We start from the raw sequence: 21,195 nt of genomic DNA on the forward strand, positions 1-21,195 counted from the left end.
AATTTGAGAATGATTACCTGCTGAATTCAAAGATAACCAACCTACAGCACTTGACTAAACTCAACTTAAGTCATCCTTGTGGTATTGAGAGATAAACATGGTAATGCTTTCACTGATTGCACATAAAGAAAGATAGATTCTACATGATGAGTGCTTGATTTGTTATCCAACTGATCTTTCTGTCATCCTGTGAACCCCGTTCATTGCTGCTCGCAGCTATATTAGATTATGCTTTTCCAGAGAACGTTCCCAATTAATCACATCAAACCAAATGGTGCTCTTTACAAAATAAATCGTCAAAAAGTATTGAACAACAACCTGTGTATCAACACCCCAATAGCCAAGCCAGGACGACAGAGGCAAGGACCGGGCACAGGGCAGGGTAGCTGTTAGTTAGGGCAGGACGCTTCGAGAAGGCAGGCAGCGTATGACCTTTACTCAATAGTATTGAGATAAAATAAACTCTGTGCTCTCAATGTATTCTGTATTTAGTAATGACTAAAGGGAAGAGAATTTAAGACAGTTGCTCTTAACCCTTTAGACTCCAATAGAATTCTAGAATGCTGCTTTAGATGACTGAGAATCTTCTAGATTAAGCACATTTTCTCACACATTTCAAACAAACCGATAGAGTTTAAAAACAAAGAATCAAATGACAATTACAAGTTAACTTCCTTTTAAAGAGCGCAACCTCTTCTTTAATATGACACCACATGTCAATAGTAATAACTGTCATGTGTGCTCCATCTCCGGCCTTTAGGTCACCAGTGCTCCCTCTCGACCAAGGCAACCGGGGAGGTCTCAGCTGGCTCATTAGGCTCTCATGCCTCAGCCGGTTGGTTAGGTTTAAGCGCCTCAGCTGAGGCGACCGGTCCGCTCCTGATTCCCGGGATCGCCCCTGTGGTTGGTGTCCTGCGGCTGGAGCCGAACGCGCCGGGGAGGAGGTACTGTCACGTATGCTCTCTCTCCAGCGCTCTAGGTCACCATGCTCCCGTACCTCAGCTGGATTGACAGGTTCCCGCGCCTTAGCAGAGTGGACCGGTCCGCTCCTGAATCCCGTGATCGTCATCTTGGTCGGTGTCCTGCGGCTGGAGCCGTGCGTCGGGGAGGGGGTACTGTCATGTGTGTTCCCTCTCCGGCCTCTAGGTCATCAGGCTGCTCGTAATGGCGCACACCTGTCAACATCGTTATGCGCATCACCTCATTATGACACTCACCTGGACTCCATCACCTCCTTGATTACCTGCTCTATGTATGTCACTCCCTTTGGTTCCTTCCCCAGGCGTCATTGTTTCTGTTTCATGTCTGTGCGTTGTTCGTGTTTCTTGTTTTGTATTATGTTCCGTTTATTTATTAAAACACTCACTCCCTGAACTTGCTTCCCGACTCTCAGCACACTTGTTACAATAACACACATTTTGTCTTCCATTGTGTAAAAACACTCACTATCAAAACATGATTAATACTCAACAGAACAAAAAAAAAACTATAATATTTAAATTGTAGTAAATTTGATGAAAATTACTGATTCAAAAAGTATAATATATTATACATATATTTACACAGAACTACAATTATCCAAAATGTGACCAGAGGACAAAATATTCAGAAAGCATTTCAAAACCCACACAAAGTAAGCTGTTTTTCTGACAACGCGTTTTACTTCTGTAACAATGTAAAAATGCAAACAACTATTCAGAGACTATTCCAAAATGTAGGTAACCTCACTCAATAAGATTTAGTTCAGATCAGGCCAAACACAAAAAGTGACTCACCACCTGGATTCTGTCTTATGTAGCAACATTTGAATTTCTGTTTTTAATGCTTGCTTGCTTACTTACTTACAAGCCATTAATATCTTTTTAAAAATCAGTGATAGAAAGGATTACCTACACATACTGAGCAGCTTATATTATAGACAGAAGCATGTTATGTCCAACCCACCATTATCTCATGGCTAGCGGGAAAGTTCCTGTCTTTTTCCCGTGGCTAAACCAACAAGGCTTGTAATTTAACAATTGTATTCGTATTTACAGACGGCATACCAGTTTGTTATTAATGCACATGAAAGTTCACATGTTCCAGAAGGCATTTATGGCAAAAAAAAAATGTTTTACTCTCAAATGCCTCTCCTGTGAAGTAGTGACGAATCACATATGAGTTCCAATGTGCGGGAATCTACTACCCTAACATAACAGCTAAGCTGTCAAATAATAGGAAAACGAGGCAATGTATAGCCTATGAATTTCTGCACCTATCAAACATGACAAACCATAAACTAAACCCAAAAGATAACAACAATAAATTACTCTAGCCTTCATTTTGGTGGCTAGTTAACTGGTTGTCTGTATGAATTGCTAGTGAAAGTGACAACTCAGGTTGACGCTTCATGAGCGCAGCCCTAATTTACCACTGCACACAACTTTTCTTGCCTGACAGACTAACTACTTAGCTAGCTAGCTACAGCAAGCAGCTTGAGCCGTTTCCATATTAATTACTTTCGTAGAAACAAGATAAAACAACCAGCTAGTTAACTGACTATACTGCAAACACTGCAACTGTTTCCGTGAGAAAAATAGCAATCATTCAAGCTCCACCGCTGATGTTCTAACCAAGTTATCATAACTTGTACTAACCAAGTTATCATAACATGATTTGCTAATCTGAGAGCTATTCCCCAAGTTTCAGAGCATCAAACATCGCCCACACCAAACATCTGCTGTTTACTTATTTCACTCACAACATCATTGCTTTCAAAGTACAAGGACGTCTCCGAATCCGTATCACCAACCAACATACTGTAGATACAGCCTCTTTCACAGTGAAAAGTCGTGTCCGATTCGACATCGTCATTTTACATTTTAGTCATTTAGCAGACGCTCTTATCCAGAGCGACTTAGAGTAGTGAATGCATACAATTTTGAGTAATGAAGTACAGTATATACAGTACCAGTCAAAAGTTTGGACACACCTACTCATTCAAGGGTTTTTCTTTATTTTTACTATTTTCTACATTGTAGAAACCTATGAAATATAACTATGAAATAACACATACGGAATCATGTAGTAACCAAAAAATTGTTAAACAAATCAAAATATATTTTATATTTCAGATTCTTCAAAGTAGCCACCCTTTTCCTTGATGACAGCTTTGCACACGCTTGGCATTCTCTCAACCAGCTTCATGAGAAAGTCACCTGGAATGCATTTCAATTAACAGGTGTGCCTTGTTAAAAGTACATTTTGGAATTTCTTTCCTTTTTAATACGTTAGAGCCAATCAGTTGTGATGTGACAAGGTAGGGGTGGTATACAGAATATAGCCCTATTTGGTAAAAGACCAAGTCCATATTATGGCAAGAACAGCTCAAATAAGCAAAGAGAAATGACAGTTCATCATTACTTTAAGAGATGAAGGTCAGTCAATACAGAACATTTCAAGAACTTTGAAAGTTTCTTCAAGTGCAGTTGCAAAACCATCAAGCACTAAGAATGAAACTGGACTGCCATAGGAAAGGAAGACCCAGAGGATAAGTTCATTAGAGTTACTAGCCTCAGAAATAGCAACCCAAATAAATGCTTCACAGAGTTCAAGTAACAGCCACATCTCAACATTAACTGTTCAGAGGAGACTGCGTGAGTCAGGCCTTCATGGTCGAATTGCTGCAAAGAACCCACTACTAAAGGACACCAATAAGAAGAAGAGACTTGCTTGGGCCAAGAAACACGAGCAATGGACATTAGACCGGTGGAAATCTGTCCTTTGGTCTGATGAGTCCAAATGTGAGATTTTTTTTTCCAACCGCCGTGTCTTTGTGAGACGCAGAGTAGGTGAACGGATGATCTCTGTTGGAAAAGCATTCCAGATGCAGCTGGTTGACAGAAGGCCAAGAGTGTGCAAAGCTGTCATCAAGGCAAAGGGTGGCTACTTTGAAGAATCTAAAATCTAAAGTATATTTTGATTTGTTTAACAATTCTTTGGTTACTACATGATTCCATGTCTTCAATATTATTCTATAATGTATAAAATAGTATAAAATGAAGAAAAACCCTTGAATGAGTAGGTGTGTCCAAACTTTTGACTGGTACTGTATTTTTTTTAAGTCAAATGACAGCATACCCTGTTTCTGGTTGATGACAACAGCCACATGAATACGACAACAGGTTGTTAGCAGGTCAATTTTACGATATTGACACAGATATTGTTAGAAAAACAAGACCGTTTGAAGCCGCTATAGTAATTTAAAGAAAGGCCGTCGGAGGCCGTTATGGGTCCTAAACTGTTTTTTTAATAACATGCGTAAAATAGTAAATACTCTAGGTGAAAAATTCAGTTCAAGAAATTGGAAGTCAATCTGTATGGACAATACCGATTGGAATTCAATGTGCCATAGCCATGAAAATAGCTTTCATCTCAGTTATTGGAGAGAGAAAGAGGGAGCAGGAAGGCGAACACAAGGAGACAGTGGAGATAATCTAAATGACAGGTCTAGTTATCTTGAATGGAAATGCTTGCCATGTGTTTTCAAAAATGACACATTTGCTCTTTATTGATAAATTAAGGATCACATGCTATAATGCTCCCAATATACTTTGAGAGACCAGACAAAGAGCCACTCTTATCGTTTAGATGACAGAATGTGTGGACACTCATTTCGAAGCTCTTTCACAGCTCTAGTACTGCTCATGATGTAACCATAGTCAAACATTCATTATGCCAATTGTCAGTGTGGTGGGACAGTGGGATTTGGGTTATAAGGATCTGTGAAAAATGTATGTATAAACCTAGGCCTTCTACATATAGTGAAACAGACCAACAAAAAACTAATTCAAAACAATCGTTAGTTTAATTATAGTTTCTTTATTAATGATAATGTTATCATCATAATTACCATCACCTATTTGCCTGTGATAATATCTTGCCAATCTTGCTTTTCACTGTAACGATCGTCTGACAGAGGGGACCAAGATGCAGCGTGGTAAGTGCTCATATTAACTTTAATGACACTTTAAATAAAACAAGAAAACAAAAGCCAACAGTTCTGCCAGCTGAACACACAAGACAGAAAACAACTACCCACAACACCCCAAAGGAAAACAGGCTGCCTAAGTATGGCTCCCAATCAGCGACAACGATGTACAGCTGTCCCTGATTGAGAGCCATACCAGGCCAAAACAAAGAAATACAAAAACATAGAAAAAAGGACATAGAATGCCCACCCTAGTCACACCCTGGCCTAACCAAAATAGAGAACAAAAACCTCTCTATGGCCAGGGCGTGACAATCACAAATGTGCAGTATGCTGCAGTATGGTTATGCTTTGGAATAAAAAATAAAGGTCCCAATAAAAAAGTATGCTTAGATGTTTCTTAAATCCATACCCTTTAGCAATGCTGCAAGCATTTGTTTTGGATGAATAGTCCTATGGGTTTTAGTGGTGGTTTATACAGTAAAAGAGTAATCCTATATTCTCTCTGTGGACATGTACATAATGTACATAACCTCCTGCATGAGAGACGCTTCAGAAATATTGAATCATAGTTACATGCCTGTACATATTCCAGGAGGACTCCAGCAAACTGCATCACTAATTCATGCAAGCAAGGAGTCTGACAAATATTTTTAAAAAGTGATCAAAAACCTTTTCATAATTGTTACGAACCGGCTCAGAGTTCGCAACAAAAGGGAGACAACGTAGAGACAAGGAGTATCAAAAATATATATTTATTAGATGGCACAACCAAAACAACAAGGTGTCTGCATGGAGAGAATCTCCCCAATGAATGTGGAAGAGGTGCCTTTATCCTGGGACACACCCGAGCCCAGGTGTTTCCCATCTAGCTGACGACCCTCCCAACTCGCCCACCGGCATCCTAATAAGGAACAAGAGCAAATAAAGAAAATACGGCAGACAGAGTGGGAGGGTCGTCACAATAATAAATTCAAAGATAAAGTAACCTTTGAATAAAAGAGATTTAAACAGTATATTAAATATTTGTTCTGTTTTTAAATTAAATTAAGACAAATGCAGTGATAAGTACGTTTTTCCTTCTGAACATGCTGCAGGCCGTAACTTGAATACCTCTCGACCAATTAGAAAATTACCCAGGATATGAAATACTGTTCACTGGTGTGCTTCATCAATTACTGTAAAATGAAGTATTTTGCTGCTCCAGCAAACCTGCGCTGGCAGGAGTCGTTATTTATGTCCCGCTGTAAACAGTCAGATCATAACCATGGCTGCAAATAATATTTATTAATTATGAGAAAATATAAAATTGAAGTGGTCAGCAAAACACAAAACCGAAAAAAATGTATATGTCATACAGAACTGACGTGACCACTGCCTGACTCATATGAGCAGGTGAGGGAGGCTGTTATGAGACATGATATCGATAACACTTTATTATCATTATGAAAATTATTTTTATTGATACAGCAGGTGATATACTGTGCTAATAACTCAAAGTGACAAGCCATATATTCAACTGCCTTGATTTTTAAACAATTGCTTTATGCCAATATTGGAGTACACACCATTTAAAAAAATCTAAAGTGCAGAAGAAGCCCAGCCTCATGAGATGAGTGTCGGACAGTACTAGGAAGCGGCATCTCAGAGAATCTCTGTGTGATGTTGCTGTGAGCGAGTAGCTTGTATTTTTAGGTCTTACCCTGGGCACTCGCTGTCCCCTTAGCCCATATATGCACTCAGGCATACAGAGGGAGAGCGGAGCGGCAGACTGGGGGCAGGCCCTTTTAAAGGTGAACTTCAGGTTTGTATTCAAAGGCAGAGTATTGTCAGGAGAGCACAGCTCCACTAACAACTACTCCAACCCCAGAGGAGGTCTCCAGCACAGATGTGGACGTGCCCGACAAACAAAATGTCAGGTCAAACCCTTTTCTAACTCAGCCAGGGGTTTGTTAGAATGAGTTGGGAATAGACCCTGAAGATGTTTTTTTACCAACTGTGTTTTCTCCTCTTTCTGTTCAGTGGTATCTCATTGAATACTGATACCGATACCTTTAGCCTATAGGCTATAGACTGTGTATGGACACCATTAGCAAAATAGGATCCTGGGGATATGTTCAAATAATTCATTTTCTCCTGCCCCTCTTTAGCTGTAGATCATTGCTGATTGCATTGAGATCAAGTTTAACCAATCAATGTCCAATTTTATGAAAAGCGCTGTTCACATACAGTACTATACATTCTGTAAATCAAACTGCAAATGTCATGACATTATGTAACTGTATGACTTCAAATTGGTAACCCAAGATGAGGCTGCAGGGAAGCTATTCATAACAAGATGGATTGATTCACAGTGTACCACACCCATTTGCATGAGTTATCATAATGAATACTGATGTCAGTCGAAAGCTTTTTCCCACATACTTATGATCGCTCCATACTTTTGAGATGATGCTAGAAACAATGAGGAGAGAGCTGTAGGTGGATAATGTATTACTGTACCAGGAGAGAGAGAGAAAATTGATTGGCACGGTCAAGTGTGCATCACTGAGAGAAATTATGCCTTTTGATGTTTGCCCTTAATGGAGGAAGATAGTAAATGTCAGAGGCAATAATGGCCAAACAAAAAGCTTGTAGAAGGCATTTGTATTTATTAAAATGCCTCCTCCAATGGTTTCCTGGCAGTTTTTCCTGTTTGAAAATATACTGACTATACAAAACATTAGGAACACCTTCCTAATATTGAGTTGCACCCCCTTTTGCCCTCAGTTCATCAGGGCATGGACTCTACTAGGTTTCTAAAGCTCTTTCGGGCCGCTAAACAACTATTGATTTAGAACCACAGAGAGTTACCGCAAGTCGCAAAGAAAACAGGTGCTGCCTACTTGTAGAGAAACGCCAATGACATCCTCCTCTCTTTCATGTTGTTGAAATAGTCTATGGCTCTTTCATACAGTACACGCTTTTATTTGTTGTTTTCCTAGGCTACCTGGCTTAAATACTTGCTTGCTAGCCTAACTTTAACGACATGGAACTCTGTTCCACATCACGTAACTAGATTTAAAAAACAGATACAAACACACCTTATGGAACAAATATACCTTATTACAATAGAATGTATTGTAATTTTTTAAAAGGTATAACTGCCTTAATTTTGCTGGACCCCAGGAAGAGTAGCTGCTGACTTGGGGATCTATAATAAAAACAAATACTTCCATTCAACGTTAGCTAGTTAACGTTAGCCTTCTACATCTAGCTACATATTGAACTTCCATCCTCTCAGGCCAGGGGCACAAAAATGTATGAATTAATGGTTGGATCAGAATCGTTGTTACAATCACTGGCCAGTACGGAGAATTAAGTAAAACCACACGTCCAAATCCATATCTCCATCCACGGCTAATTTAGGAAAGGGACAATTTTAGCTAGCTAGCTAGCCAAAGGAGGACAACAACACAACGATATGCAACAATTCAAGTGTGTCTGTCAATGATGTATACTCTCAATGGGATTAGATAGGAGTGACGCCAAGACTCAAGCTGGCTTCTCTTTACAGTTTATTTTAGGTGCGCAGGACAATTCACTGTTGAGCTCACTCAGTTTAGCTCAATGCTTATTGGCATATTTTTTTCAAATGTTCGCTGGCTTCTCTTGCCTTCAATGCTACGGGCGGCAGCAATGTCATATTCGTTTGGACCAGACAGCATCAAATAAATAGCCTACACGTAGAGACATAGAGGGGCGCTGTCGCTCTGGATAAGAGCGTCTGCTAAATGACTAAAATGTAAAATGTAAAATGTTTCGCTCGCTCGGATGCTTTCTCCAGTGAGATACGTTCAGCCTCTAGCGAATTGAAGAAAAATGATGAAACACAGAGACACTAAAGATCAATAAAGAATAATTATTATTATTTTATTATTTTTATTGTTAATTTTTTGGGGAAGCTTGGCTTCTCTTGGCATTCATTAATACACGCCACTGGTTGACTCCAATGCTTCCCACAGTTGTGTCAAGTTGGCTGGATGTCCTTTGTGTGGTAGACCATTCTTGATACAAACGAGAAACTGTTGAGCATGAAAAACCCAACAGCTTTGCAGTTCTTGACACACTCAAACCAATGTACCTGGATACCTACTACCATACCCTGTTCAAAGGCACTTACATATTTTGTCTTACCCATTCACCCTCTGAATGGCAGACATTCACAATCCATGTCTCAATTGTCTCAAGGCTTAAAAATCCTTCTTTAACCTGTCTCCTTCCCTTCATCTACACTGATTGAAGTGGATTTAACAAGTGGCATCAGTAAGGGATAATTGCTTTCACCTGGTCAGTCTATGTCATGGAAAGAGCTTGTTTTGTAATGATTGTAAAGTTTTGTACACTCAGTGTATATTTTCTACTCTGATAGACAGATGAATGTCCAATTACCATTTACATTCTGAACCACAACTCCATTTTTTACAAATCTAAATTACAAAATTCTGTTAAAGAGGTTGATATGGTGAATTAGTTACTAAATAAATGCACAGATGTACTAAATAAATGCACATAATCAGCAGTTCCTGAGGAGCAGCTTTGAGAGACTGTTGTGTGGTACTGCTGCACCTTCTCCACTCAGGTCTAATGAGTTCATGCAAAGGGGAGGCCAATTGCTGACGTGAGTTCATAAGCATTAGCTTGGACCAGGCAGATCTACTTATCTTTAAATCATCTGTATTTCCAGACAGTATAGCCAATTATATGGCTACAGCAACGCCGCATTGCCACCAGTTCATCCTCCAATGGTCTAGCTCTCTACAGCACCATGCCGTCAGATCGCTGCCTTAGACCTGGGTCATACTGGAGTAGAGGGGTGGTTTTGAGTGAAGGGCAGATGGGATATGAGCCTTCTGAACATCACAGAGAGACGTTGACATACAGTATTTAAGTCACAGTATCTCGGTGCTTCTATGAGTCAATGATTGGCAGTGGATGACGATCTTAATCACCATGGGGTTCAGTAACCTAATATTCCTCATCACTAGAATGTCACATTTCCTGCACTGATAAATTCCCTTACTGTTTTCCTTTGATGTTGCAGATGACTATCTTCACACTATAATGAGACAATACAGGCTACTTTGCCATGTGCTGCTTTGAAACCAAAGTAGTAATTACTGACAATAATTCATTATGGGTACCAGCCATCTCACTCTGACTGCATTCTCATTGCCTCATAAAGGATTTTCGATTTTATTCGCAGCAATGTTTTAAACCAGGATGGCAAACCCCAAAAAATGATCAAGATGATTTTGAACTGTTTGTTAGTTAAAACAAAATCACCACTGCTGTTTTGGAAAGATGACAGAACATGTAATAGCAACGACCAACTGCTGTTTTGTGCATTTTGCCCCTGCCAACAGGGGTATTTTCTCCTCTATTTGAAATCCTTCCCTGGATAATTATGTATTGTCGATGCACATTCTCAGATAATGAATGCCTTGCCACCAAGCTATGAAATTAGCATAGACCCTTATTTGCTAAAACACACACAAAGACAACAGAGAAACTACCCCCCATACCATTGTGCTAAATTCAACCAAGGAAGACAAAAAATTGCTTTAGCAAATGTTCTCCCTACATAAATAACATATTGTCATTTGGTGTCCATTATTATCTGGGGAAGAGAGTAACGAAAATGTAGCAAAAGATGTCAGCTTGAGGAGCAAAGGACAACAGTGCCCCTGTGTGGACTAAAGCGTCTCCTCAGCCAGTTAACAGAGTGATGAATCTTTTCAGTGAGCTGGCTCTTTTGGCTCCGTTCAGCTCAAAAAGCCATTCATTTGGCTCCCAAACTGCTCTTCGTTCAGTAGCGCTTAAAAATGTACCTAAAACCATAAAAATTGCAAATCTGGGGGTGGTTGGCCGGGGTGGATGGGTGGCGTATAACACGAACATCTAGCAACCCAAAGGTTGCAAGTTTGAATGTCATCACGGACAATTTTAGCTAATTAGCAACTTTTCAACTACTTGCTACTCCGTAAGTACTTAGCATGCTAGCTAACCCTAACCTTAACCCTTTAACCTAACTCCTAAACTGAACCCAAACCCAAACCTTAACCCTAACCCCTAGTCTAGCTAGTATTAACCAGCTAGCTAATGTTAGCCACCTAGCTAGAATTCATAACATACATTTAGCAAAGTTGTAACATATAGAACTTTTGCAAATATGTAACATATTGTACATTTTGCAAAATCGTAACATATAATACAAATTGTAATTCGGAACATATCAGACGAAATGGGTGATGTAGGTCCACAAATTAATGCATACTGTACCATACGAAACATTACATATCATACTAAATGGAGTGTCACAGATTTAAAAACAGAATAATATGAAATGCTCTGAGAACAGGTTGGACCAAATTATTAGATGGCCTGCAAATGTTTTTTACCCACAGCAACAATGTGTGTGGACCAGAAAAAGCTCTCTCCTCACTATCTATTGTTCCTGTAGTGAGGAATTACATTCTTCAGAGAATATTTATCTGCAGATAATCATTGTCTGGAACTAAAAAGCAGTAGTAACAGACAGCAAATCAGGAAGCCAAATGAACGTATTTTTCAAAGATTTGATTCCGTTCACGACGTTCACCCAAAAGAGACATTCAAAAAAAGCTGTTCGTTCACAAACGACCCATCGCTAGCTAGTTTACAGTTAAATACTGAAGCCAGTTGTAATGAATGCCATGGTTGTGTTTCTTTCACGCTAAATTAACATGCAGACCATGTATTCATAGCTCCATTTCACTCTATATTTATATCCATTAGCCATTAATAGCTGCTTAAGTCTCCTCCATGCAATTAACTGTCATTAACTATTTAAGTATTAACAACGAGAAATGAAAAATGGCTTTGACAGTCAGTGCCTCTTTCAAGAGCTGTATTTCTCGGAGCACCCATGTCGGTATGGCACAGCAGGGTTCAAAACAAATATATGGAACCAGTCATCACCAGCGGGGGGCGGTGTCATACAAATACCCAGAGCCATGCCGTGCATTATCTGAGGAGGGCTCTACTCCAATCCAGCACAAGCATGAGCATTTGCAGTTATAGAGACTCTATGGGCCGGTTTCCCGGACACAGGATAACCCTAGTCCTGGAAATTTCCTTTGAACATGCTTTTTAGTCCAGGACTAGGCTTATTCTGTGCCCAGGAACCCCCCCCCCCCCCCCCCCCCCCCATAGTCTCTATAACTGCATAAATGCTTATGTTTGTGTTCAAGTGTAGTAGAGCCCTCCTCTGACATGGACACAGACAAAGAGAACATCCATACTTGAGAGGTGTTCCTCCAGTAGAGGTGTGCCAAACTAATGAAGATATCTTATTGGGGTTGATTGGGGTAGGTCAACTAGGGTTCTATGGTTCTATGGTTCACTCTAAGAGTGAATCATCATCAGAATAAAGCATATTGGTCGATGGGATGTGCAACATAGACAGAGAAGATGAGGCCTCTGAGCCCAGGCCAGTTATTATATCCTATCAATTATCAACCTCTCTCAGACATTTTTGGATGCGGGGGTAAGACTTACATTGGCTTGAGTGATTTATAGGACATAGTGCTTTTTCCTGACCACCATGCGACCTGACCAGGAACAACTCCTGGCCCTCTGCATGAGATCAGGCATTGAGATTAACAGAGCACATGGCGCTACCTCCCATGGTGCAGTTTACAGGGTTGACTGTGACTGTCTCCCCATCACTCCATCTCAGTTGTATAGAAGAAGGGAAACGATTCAATTGTCCTCAGCCAACCCAGGCAGTTTCTCTCTGCCTGGGATTGCTGATGCTAGCCTTATTTCTCTGCTGCCAGAGGAAGGAGAGAAAATTCCCTTTGCATAGAGAGAGCCGTCAGTCACACTGCTTTGATGTGTCAGTATACTGCATGCACTCAGTCTTGGCATCTAGCACAACTTGACTCAATCCAGGCGACACGCTCTAATTTTTTTTATGTCATCCTTGTCTGGAAGTAAGTGTTAGGGGATTTGTCAATTTGTCACCACTGAGAGCTGTTCACATGTAGGTCAACAGCCAAGACAAATGAAAAACCAGAGTGTAGCTGTCTATCTTTGCCCTGTTTCAGAGCTAATTTTAGAACTTGAAAACAAATCATGGCATGTCCCTGTTCTCTTCTCTTGGGTCATGGTGTAGTAGTGGGGTGAATCACAAGGTCCCTGTAGTCTCTAAACCTGACTATTGTCCCTTCCTCTAGCGGTTGAAAATGGAGTGGCCATACATCATCCTACAGCTGTGTACTCCGGGCTTAGAGAGACAAAGTCGTGTGAATCAATAAAGCCCGGGCCCAAGTCCTACTTCTACACACATTACTAACCTCTGAGATTCTCTTGTCCCCACTTTTTCTTCTAGCGCTCTCTTCCTCCGGCTGTGTCTATGTCTAAAGACAACTTCTGTCAATATTATCTCCTCTAACCCTTCCTGCTGCCCCAGGTGTACTATCTGTTACACAGAGGAGGATTCGGCCTTGGTTGCAGAGAAGAGAATAGTTCATTAATACCCAGGTCGGCTGGCTATTGAAGGCCCATTTGCTGTCGCACATCATAGCATCTACATCAGACGTCTGGATATTCTAGCACTAGGAGAGGCTGTTTTCCAAAGAGACCGTTTACATGATATATAGCCTTTAGGTACTACACACAAACCGCTTTAGTCTCCATGTAAATGACTATGGTAAAGATAAGAGGGAACACCAGGGAGCAGTTCACTTTAAACTGGGGTTTCAATGTCATCATACCTGTTTACCGTCCAACAGAGCCATTTCCTGTGGAGCATAGAGTACTCCTGCATTCATTTCAATAATGTAATTGCACTTTGAAGTCAAGAATATATCAATATGAAGTTATCCCATAACGTGTTAATATTATGTAAACACTTGTTCAATCACTACTTGATTAAGGGAATTATTATGAGCAAACACTTAATACTGATGGAGGGAATTTATTTGTCTTGGGTTTGCAGACGGAAGCATCTGAAGCTGCTTTCCTGCAGTCTGCCAAAGGCATATGTGCAGACAGATCGCAGCCCTATATATGAAATTGGATTGCGGGACTCTACAGGCGTCCAGATGTAAGCGCTGAGCTCCGGCCTCTCTGGTTGACTGGTCAGCTGTGACTGGCCAGGCCTGGACCACAACCCTCACAAAAACCCCACCATAAGGCTCCTCCCTGGGGTCAGGGTGTCTGCCAGCAGGGTTAAGCGCAATATGCCGGGGCTTTCTCTGCATATCACAAAGAGTATTGATCTCTCTCTCTGTGTGTGTGTGTGTGTGTGTGTGTGTGTGTGTGTGTGTGTGTGTGTGTGTGTGTGTGTGTGTGTGTGTGTGTGTGTGTGTGTGTGTGTGTGTGTGTGTGTGTGTGTGTGTGTGTGTGTGTGTGTCTGTGTGTGTGTGTGTGTGTGTGTGTGTGTGTGCGCGCGTGTGTGTGTTTAATGCGGTCATAAACATCAGGGAAAGTAATATTGAACAATGAGGCTACAGCAGACACCAGGCTACAACTGCTTTGCTAATATGTCAGTGACTTTTACCCATTCAATGCTGCCTAGTATACCATCTTTCGATACTGACAAAACAGCATAACACTCATCAGTAATGTACTGTAGCAGGGCAATGATCAAAAACATTCTAATTACAAAAATGTCTAATTGAACAATTCAGTTAGGAAAAATCATCTGTTAATTATTTCTTAACAGCTCCATTACAGATTTCTAAAACAGTGCAATGGATTTGAATTCACTGCTCTTAACCCCCCCCCCCCCCAACCCACCCCCCCAACAACATAAATCCTACTACAGGAGAAAACTGGAACATGTCAGGAATAACAAAGTCTTCAATTTCTGTAACACCCAGAGACCCTCAAAGGACGTCTTTGAGCTAAAGTTCACAAACAGACACTCCTAAACACACTTTTATAACCACAGAGAGCGGAATAATAAAACGGCTGGGAGAATATCAAAGCCAGACTGTCTGAGAGAACAATCGCGCACAGACACACACACCTGTGTCACCTTACACGGAGCATGTGCTCTGATTTAATGCTTCGTGAGACCTCAGAGCCAGGTGGCACGGAGTAATCACAGACAACACAGCCCACATGACATTACTAACTACAGTGACATTGAGGAAACAAAAAGCTATTCCCCCATCCCTATCACAATCCCTCCACAGCGTATCATATAATGAGATCACCACTTCATGTTGGTCTCACCAGAGAGAATAGAGCTGCCCTACATCTGGCACAGACAGGAGACAAGATTTACTTTTACACCACTGAACACGAGATGCTGTTATTGGCTTTTTTTCCTGGATTTTGATTACAGATAATCATCTAGAAGAAAACACAGAATATAATTTGAAGACAAATTAGCACACTAGGTGTGTTGGACTCTGGAACAGTCATTTCCAAACTTGCTCAGACAGTCAAAATGTTATTTGTTTTTTTTGCTAAAAAGATTCTACAGTTGATGTCTGCACCCCGCGGGATTCTAGGTAGGATAATACAACAATTTCCCATCAAAACCATCCGTTTAAACTGTAGATATCAGTTTTTTTTGCATGAGCTGCGTCTCAATCCAACGCATCCACCAATGACGGCCTTCCGTCTGACAAACACCGAGATAGCGGTGTTTGTCAGACCATGAGGCATCCCGAAAGTCGGTCTTATCCCGAAAACGTGTGTAGCGTCCGAAAGGCGTACTAGCTAATATGACCACTCTGTAGAAAGATGAGACTCCCACGAACAAGATGGTATTCTCCGATTTGCTCTGGGACCCCCGTGTCACGGGACACTTCTGAAGTCGGTACCGCCGATCTGCCAACTTATGTCTGTAGCGTCCGAACAGTTTTGGCTACATGCTAATATACATGTTTTGCTCTAGGACACACACAAGCCTCACAAGCCTCGTCTGAAGGTACCCCGGTACCAGTTGAAATAAATTATGAAAGTACATGGACGTAGTTTAGTGCCAATTCTTTTTTTATATGAGTAAACATGTATATAAATTATTATCTGATCTTTCTGATGTCTCTCAGATATAGGACAGACATTTTAAAGCAAACTTTGTTTTGATAAATGTTTTGACTATCTGTTATTCAATGCATTTCTATGGGCAAATAGCAGTAAGGCCAAATTCAATGTTTCATCACCCCCCCCCCCCCCCCCCAAAAGAATATTGTTTTTGTATACAATACCAGTCAAAAGTTTTAGAACATCTACTCATTCAAGGGTTTGTAGTATAATAGTGAAGACATCAAAACTATGAAATAACACATATGGAATCATGTAGTAACCAAAAAAGTGTTTAATATTTGAGATTCATCAAATTAGCCACCCTTTGCATTGATGACAGCTTTGCACACTCTTGCCATTCTTTCAACCAGCTTCATGAGGTAGTCACCTGGAATGCATTTCAATGAACAGGTGTGCCTTGTTAAAAGTTAAATAGCGGAATTTCTTTCCTTCTTAATGTGTTTTAGCCAATCAATTGTGCTTCGACAAGGTAGGGGTGGCATACAGAAGACAACCCTATTTGGTAAAAGACCAATTCCATATTATGGGAAAAAACTGCTCAAATAAGCAAAGAGAAACAACAGTCCGTCATTACTTTAAGACATGAAGGTCAGTCAATCTGGAAAATTTCAAGCTTTGAAAGTTTCTTCAAGTGAATGTGCAATTTTTGGTTCCAACCGCCATGTCTTTGTGAGACGCAGAGTACTCTAGGTGAACGGATGGTCTCTGCATGTGCAGTTCCCACCATGAAGCATGGAGGAGGAGGTGTGATGGTGTGGGGGTGCTTTGCTGGTGACACTGTCTGTGATTTATTTAGAATTCAAGGCACACTTTTAACCAGCATGGCTACCACAGCATTCTGCAGTGATACGCCATCCCATCTGGTTTGCGCTTAGTGGGACTATCATTTGTTTTTCAACGGGACAATGACTCAACACACCTCCAGGCTGTGCAAGGGCTATTTGACCAAGAAGGAGAGTGATGGAGTGCTGCATTAGATGACCTGGCCTCCACAATCACCCAACCTCAACCCAATTAAGATGGTTTGGGATGAGTCGAACCGCAGAGTGAAGGAAAAGCAGCCAACAAGTGCTCAGCATATGTGGGAACTTCTTTAACCTGTCTAGGCTAGGCGGGACGAATTCGTCCCACCTACGTAACAGCCACTTGCAGCCTGTGGCGCGATTTTCAAAATCTTAAAAATCCTATTACTTCAATTTCTCAAACATATGACTATTTTACAGCCATTTAAAGATAAGACTCTCGTTAATCTAACCACACTGTCCGATTTCAAAAAGGCTTTACAACGAAAGCAAAACATTAGATTATGTCAGCAGAGTACCAAGCCAGAAATAATCAGACACCCATTTTTCAAGCCAGCATATAATGTCACCAAAACCCAGAAGACAGCTAAATGCAGCACTCACCTTTGATGATCTTCATCAGATGACAACCCTAGGACATTATGTTATACAATACATGCATGTTTTGTTCAATCAAGTTCATATTTATATCAAAAACCAGCTTTTTACATTAGCATGTGACGTTCAGAACTAGCATACCCCCCGCAAACTTCCGGGGAATTCGCTAACATTTTACTAAATTACTCACGATAAACGTTCACAAAAAGCATAACAATTATTTTAAGAATTATAGATACAGACCTCCTCTATGCACTCGATATGTCCGATTTTAAAATAGCTTTTTGGTGAAAGCACATTTTGCAATATTCTAAGTACATAGCCCAGGCATCACGGGCTCGCTATTTAGACACCCGGCAAGTTTAGCACTCACCATAATCATATTTACTATTATAAAAATGTCATTACCTTTTGTTGTCTTCGTCAGAATGCACACCCAGGACAGCTACTTCAATAACAAATGTTGGTTTGGTCCAAAATAATCCATCGTTATATCCGAATAGCGGCGTTTTGTTCGTGCGTTCCAGACACTATCCGAAATAGTAAAGAAGTGTCACGCGCTTGGCGCAATTCCTGACAATAAAATTCAAAGTATTCCATTGCCGTACGTCGAAGCATGTCAACCGCTGTTTAAAATCAATTTTTACGTCATTTTTCTCGTAGAAAAGCGATAATATTCCGACAGGGAATCTCCTTTTCGGCAAACAGAGGAAAAAATCCCAAAGGCGGGGGCGGTCGGGGTCACGCGCATAAGCTAGTGTCTCTTGATGGGCCACTTGAGAAAGGCGATAATGTGTTTCAGCCTGGGGCTGGAATGACGACATTCTGTTTTTTCCCGGGCTCTGAGAGCCTATGGAAGACATATATATATATATGGGGGATACAGCCATCCCAGCGCTGCATATTTTGCTGCCATTAGATCACTTGTTTTGGTACTGCACATACTTAGCTTGTTTTTGGTCACAGATTCAGGAACGGCTGAAAAAATGCAACATTTACTTAGAGCTAACTGTGCAAATAACACTGCTGGGTGATGTGATAATCATAGTCAATCAATCAATAATACATTGCTCAAAAAAATAAAGGGAACACTTAAACAACACAATGTAACTCCAAGTCAATTACACTTCTGTGAAATCAAACTGTCCACTTAGGAAGCAACACTGATTGACAATACATTTCACATGCTGTTGTGCAAATGGAATAGACAACAGGTGGAAATTATAGGCAATTAGCAAGACACCCCCAATAAAGGAGTGGTTCTGCAGGTGGGGACCACAGACCACTTCTCAGTTCCTATGCTTCCTGGCTGATGTTTTGGTCTCTTTTGAATGCTGGCGGTGCTTTCACTCTAGTGGTAGCATGAGACGGAGTCTACAACCCACACAAGTGGCTCAGGTAGTGCAGCTCATCCAGGATGGCACATCAATGCGAGCTGTGGCAAGAAGGTTTGCTGTGTCTGTCAGCGTAGTGTCCAGAGCATGGAGGAGCTACCAGGAGACAGGCCAGTACATCAGGAGACGTGGAGGAGGCCGTAGGAGGGCAACAACCCAGCAGCAGGACCGCTGCCTTTGTGCAAGGAGGAGCAGGAGAAGCACTGCCAGAGCCCTGCAAAATGACCTCCAGCAGGCCACAAATGTGCATGTGTCTGCTCAAACGATCAGAAACAGACTCCATGAGGGTGGTATGAGGGCCCGATGTCCACAGGTGGGGGTTGTGCTTACAGCCCAACACCATGCAGGACGTTTGGCATTTGCCAGAGAACACCAAGATTGGCAAACTCGCCACTGGCGCCCTGTGCTCTTCACAGATAAAAGCAGGTTCACACTGAGCACATGTGACAGACGTGACAGAGTCTGGAGACGCCGTGGAGAACGTTCTGCTGCCTGCAACATCCTCCAGCATGACCGGTTTGGCGGTGGGTCAGTCATGGTGTGGGGTGGCATTTCTTTGGGGGGCCGCACAGCCCTCCATGTGCTCGCCAGAGGTAGCCTGACTGCCATTAGGTACCGAGATGAGATCCTCAGACCCCTTGTGAGACCATATGCTGGTACGGTTGGCCCTGGGTTCCTCCTAATGCAAGACAATGCTAGACCTCATGTGGCTGGAGTGTGTCAGCAGTTCCTGCAAGAGGAAGGCATTGATGCTATGGACTGGCCCGCCCGTTCCCCAGACCTGAATCCAATTGAGCACATCTGGGACATCATGTCTGGCTCCATCCACCAATGCCACGTTGCACCACAGACTGTCCAGGAGTTGGCAGATGCTTTAGTCCAGGTCTGGGAGGAGATCCCTCAGGAGACCATCCGCCACCTCTTCAGGAGCATGCCCAGGCGTTGTAGGGAGGTCATACAGGCACGTGGAGGCCACACACACTACTGAGCCTCATTTTGACTTGTTTTAAGGACATTACATCAAAGTTGGATCAGCCTGTAGTGTGGTTTTCCACTTTAATTTTGAGTGTGACTCCAAATCCAGACCTCCATGGGTTGATAAATTGGATTTCCATTGATTCTTTTTGTGTGATTTTGTTGTCAGCACATTCAACTATGTAAAGAAAAAAGTATTTAATAAGATGATTTCTTTCATTCAGATCTAGGATGTGTTGTTTAAGTGTTCCCTTTATTTTTTGGAGCAGTATATATTAATACTCTTAGCAAAGGTGTTTATCTTTAATTTACAATCTGTAGAAACTACGAGAATACAAAGGTTCAGAACTTTTGTGAAACATCACAGCACAGTGGAAAATATATATGGCAGCTAGAAATCAAAACTGGGTGGTCTTCAGAGATAGATGGGAGGGGTTGAGGGTAGCTGAAGGCTGGGACTTAAAACAAACAAAAGATAATAATGTAAAATATACTGTCCGTGAAATGTATGTAGAATGTACTGTCAAGGTTGTGCGCTACTGGTGGAGAAGTCAGGTGCAGGAGAGCAGAGAGTTGTGAACAGGCGCACACTTTACTTAGGCAGAGGCAATAAAACAGACAGACGCCACTGCGGCAAAACCTCCAGCCAAAGGTAAAAAGTGCAAGGCGCGAAACAGTCACAAAAATAAGCAAACGCTTAACAATTAAATGTAAACCAGGTGTGCAAGGAACAAGACAAAACAAATGGAACAATGAAAAAATGGAGCGGCGATGGCTAGAAAGCCGGTGACGTCGACCGCCGAACGGCGCCCGAACAAGGAGAGGAGCCGACTTCGGCGGAAGTCGTGACATGTACAGTATAAGCTTGAAGTGTAATCCTAAGAATTATTGTCCATTAGTTTCCTCCAATTAGGGGAGGGGTGGTAGGGTTAGGGGAAAGTAATAAAGAAGGCACATCCATTTTTTACAGAAAGGTCATTTTTAATGCCTCTAAGTAGAGCTACTATAAGAGGTTTGGAATGCGTCTTCCACCAACACCACAGTGGGAGTTCTAACCTGCATCCAGCTGATCATTAATGCATCTGTTACATAACTGTTATGAACCAAAATATATCCCTGTGTGAATTATTGAGCAGGGCTGGAGGAACCAGTGAAGCAGCTTTAATCCTCGGGAGCTAAACACTGAGCGCTCAGACCAGGGAGAAACAGAGGATGAGTCATATCATCAGCTCCAGAGCACTGTCAGAGTTTAACTTTCATTTAAAACCAACCTGTTTTCAGTACACAATTCTTTATAGTATTCACAAACTGTCAAATAAATACGGTAGAGACATTGTGTAAGCTGTTACATACTAAGTTGTTACTGTTT

This window comes from Salmo salar, chromosome 20, assembly GCF_965601325.2.
Source record: "Salmo salar chromosome 20, fSalSal1, whole genome shotgun sequence".
Taxonomy (NCBI): domain Eukaryota; kingdom Metazoa; phylum Chordata; class Actinopteri; order Salmoniformes; family Salmonidae; genus Salmo; species Salmo salar.